This window comes from Pteropus vampyrus, unplaced genomic scaffold (genome assembly GCF_000151845.1).
Source record: "Pteropus vampyrus isolate Shadow unplaced genomic scaffold, Pvam_2.0 Scaffold87, whole genome shotgun sequence".
Classification (NCBI taxonomy): domain Eukaryota; kingdom Metazoa; phylum Chordata; class Mammalia; order Chiroptera; family Pteropodidae; genus Pteropus; species Pteropus vampyrus.
In genome coordinates, this window is record NW_011888868.1 from 5,049,890 (window position 1) to 5,054,179 (window position 4,290).

Genomic DNA, 4,290 nt, shown 5'->3' on the forward strand with positions numbered 1-4,290 from the left:
TTGGTTCTGGTGGAGACTAGAGATATAAGAATTTGGGCAAGTTAATAATCTTTCAAAACTGTGTCTAACTGTAAAATGGTTCTAATAGTCCCTATCTCTTGGAGATGCTACAAAAATGAAATTAAATAATGCATATAAACTATTTAATATAAAGCTTGACCTATCATAAGCCTTCAAAGAATGTTTATTGCTATTATTATTTTACTATTACTGTTTAATTTTTATCATTAAATACTACAAAGTGGATGTCAAATAAAAGGTTGTATCTTTTAAAAATCTGGCAGAAAGTAAAAAAAAAAAGATCTTTTTGTACTCAGAGTAAATAATGTGGGCCTGTGATTCATACCAATGGGCAAAATACTGTTTGTTTCAAACATTGTAAAATTTCTCAGCATTAATTTTCAAAGATGAAAGCAGAATTGTGTTTATATAATAATAATTACCCTGGTGGAAACAAAAACATTAATGATATATATGGAAGTTCTCAAATATATGAGTTCAGATTCTTGAAAATGTCTTTATTTTTCAATATACAAAGATTTAGATTTTTAATTTCTTAGATCTAGTCATACAAACATTATCCTCGAGATGTATCTATCTAAAATACAAATTTCTCAAAAAAAGGTCAAATCTATGAATGATTTTTATCAACCAAAACATTCATAATTGGTTAAAAAATGATCCAATGACATGAAAATAAGTTTGAGTCAAAACCTGAAAACCCTTTAGTGCCTAAATATTCTCACGGCTGTCCTAGAATCACAGAGAGTTAGAATGAGAAGTGCTCTTACCCAGGAAACACAACATAGGAGTTAAGAACACACACTGTAAAAGCAAGTAGACTCGGCTCTGTGGCCAGCTCAGCCATTTATGATGTCTCTCTGCACAAGTTACCTAATGCCATTAAGCTTCAGTTGGCTCAACCATAAAATGAAGTTAACAACACCAACCTCACAGGGTTGTTAGAGAGATTAAATTTGTTTAAAAAATGGATATAAAATACTTGGCATAAAAGCAGAGCTAAGAGTAGAAATTTGATCTCTTTTCTATAAGATTCTAAAGGTGATAAGATGATCATCACAGGTAATGTAGTACAGTATTTTTTTCAGAAAAAAAAATATATGTTCTGAAACACGGGGCAAAATTAAAAGATATTTAACAAAAGATGAATAAAAAGTAAATGTTAACACTAAATAGTACAGACATTCTAGCATAAATATGAAAAACAGTCCATTTCACTTATTAGATTATAATCCTTTTTAGTGTGGGTTTGGTTGTTTTATTATTAGGGGTGGGTTTTCTGTTTATTTGCTTTTTTGTTTATAGATATGAAACAATAAGATTTAAGATTTCATTTATTTTGCCTATATTTTAGGTTCTGCTGGGGAACCCTTAAAACAAATAACAGTAGTCGCTTCTTATCCATAGGGAATAGGTTCCAAGAACCCCAGTGAACCCAAAAATGCTATGTTTTTTCGTTGTTGTTTTTATTTTTTCTACACATGCATACCTATTGTCAACAGAAATCCCAGAAGACCATTTGAGGAGGCAAAAGAGACTTTTATTCATATATGGTTTGCAAACCAGGCATATGTAGCCTTTGACATAGACCAAAAGTACATTAGGAAGGGATGGAGTAGGGCAGAGTTTTTAAAGGCAAAAACCACAGAGAGCTTACCTTTAAGGGGATTGGTCCAGGAAAGTAGTGAAACTGTAGGTATGTGCAAGCAGGATGGTGATTGGTCAGGGCTATGGGGCATCTCCAGTTTCTGCCAACTCCTGGTCAGCATGTAGAGTCATGAGATGTGGCCAATGGTCCAAGTCATAAGACAGGGCCGGCAAACGATATCACAAAACATAATTAAGGTGTGGGAGGGGTGTCACAAGGCAAAGCAGCAGGAGGAGTCACAAGGCATGGGCCAATGCCTAAGATTCCCTTGAAGTCTTCAAAATAAACTGGCAAACAAGTTTTGTGGTTAAACAAACAATTCAAGGAGTTCAGCTCATCACATCGACACAGTGAGAACTCAAACTATAAAACTACTTAGTCACTCAAGCAGAGCCAGAGATCAAATTGCAGAAAAGTCTAGATATTTGGTCACAAAATTGCAATATTAGAATCCTCTCTATGATAAATTTAATTTATAATTAGGCACAGTAGAAGATGAACAACAGCTAACAAAATAGAACAATAATAAAGTATACTGTAAAAAAATTATGTGCATGTGGGCTTGCTCTGTCTCTCTCTCTCTCTCTCTCTCTCTCTCAAACTAATCTGATAACTGAGAGGGCTACTAAACTGCAAACAGGTGGGGAGTATATATAGCATGGATTCTCTGAACCAAGGGATGATTTGCATCTAGGCAGGATGGAGCAGAACAGCAGCAAGGAAGGTACAATATTTAAAACTTATGAATTGTTTATTTTTGAAATTTTCCATTTAATATTTCAGATCATGGTTGACAGCAGGTAAATAAAACAGTAGAAAGTAATACCATGGATAAGGGGAAACTGCCAAACCAGAAAATTTGACCATAGTTGCAAAAAGAAATAACCACATATACTGGCAGCAATGGCTCCATCTAGGAGTTCAAAGCCACACATTTCCTGGAAGTCTGCTCTGGCTTTTCTCTTCTGTCCTGTTGGCACCATCCTCCCAGGACTCCAAGGGAGAGAACACTAACTCAATCTTTGATGCTGAGTTGAAACCCATTCCATTTTGTGGCTTTTCTGAGTTTCCAAAGGCCAGTTCACATTTTGAAGGTGGATTTTCCATCCCTGGAAAATTCCTAAATCCTCCAGACCTTTTCTATACCCTCCACCTCCATAAAGGATTTAACATTCCATTTTGTTTATTCTCAGCAAAAGCCTTATGTTTACTTTTATTGGCATCACTTTTCTCAACACAAATGTCTCCCATCTTCAGGATAAGTGCTTCCCTCAGATCCATAACTAGCAATAGCCTATCTCTCATTCAGGAGGTATGTGCCTCACCTGCTCTCCAGGCCTTTCTGGACCATATAAGGCCAACAGGATGTTTAAGAGTTTTGGGTTTCTTTGTTTATTTCTTTTTTCAGAGTCAAGTATTTTTGTTGTTGTTGTTCTTGTTTTTGCTGAGAAGTATCTCTTGCAAGTCATCTGCAGTACAAACCAGGGTGAGGTTTGCGCTGTCACCTGGTCCCTTGGGGTGTTCCGGAGCCAGAGGCTTCTTTTGTCATCTTCTAAAACTCTGCTCCATAACTTCCCTGGAAAATTTTTAGATAGTGGAGACACATTTCCCAAAAATAAGCAACAGTTTTTTGAGATGAAATTGTAAATCCACATTCAGGAGATAAGCAGAACACACACAACAAATTTACCTGACTCTCCAGGGGCATCATCTGGCTAATAAACTCAATTTGCATGACTAATAAAAATACTTAGCCTCTCAGTTCCAAGCAGTTTTCCTATGCATTTATATAGCTAAAATAAACTAAAATGAATCTTAACTTGGCCCTTTTCAGGACTTAGGGGGTATGCATTCCAAAGATAACTACCTTGTGTCTCCTAGGCAACGGGCCAAAGGACAGAGCTTCAACAAACATAGGATAAAGTCCTAGTGAGAACTTCATCTATTTTCTTTTATCTCAAAATCAGTATTCAGGAAAAATCTTACTGTCCTATAATCCTTAGTGAAATAAATTGAAATTTATTCAGCAGAGACAATTAAGCATTTATTGATAGTTATAATGTACTGTTTTCTAAGCCAGAGAAAGAAAACTATATACATGACATCGGTTCTGGCCTTTAAGGTCTCACGGACTGCAAGAGCAAATAAGAGAGGCACACAACTAGTGGAGCTCCACAGAAGAAAACAGTTGGTACAGCAAAGATTTAAAAGGTATAAATGTTCAGAAGAATAAGAAATTACCTTGTTTGGAAAATCACAAAATTTTCAAGAACAGAGGCATTTGATTTGGGCTTTGAGGCATTGAATAGTTTTACAGATATCTTGGTAGAAGGTGGATGAATGTTCCATGTGAAAAAACCTAACATGATCAAAATTATAAAGACTGGAAAGCATATAAAATGAACAGTGTATGAATACTAAGTTGGCTTGTCAGTTACTGGTAGAAATTTTTTAAAAAGAAGTAAAAATAAATAATGATGTCTTATTTGACTATTCAAACACCATTCGATTACCTTATACAGAAATACTTTCATTTTGTCCTCACCAGTGCCTACTAAAATAAGGCAGGTATTAATAACTCTACTTTTCTGAAGAGGCAACTGAAAGCAGATTATGTCAAA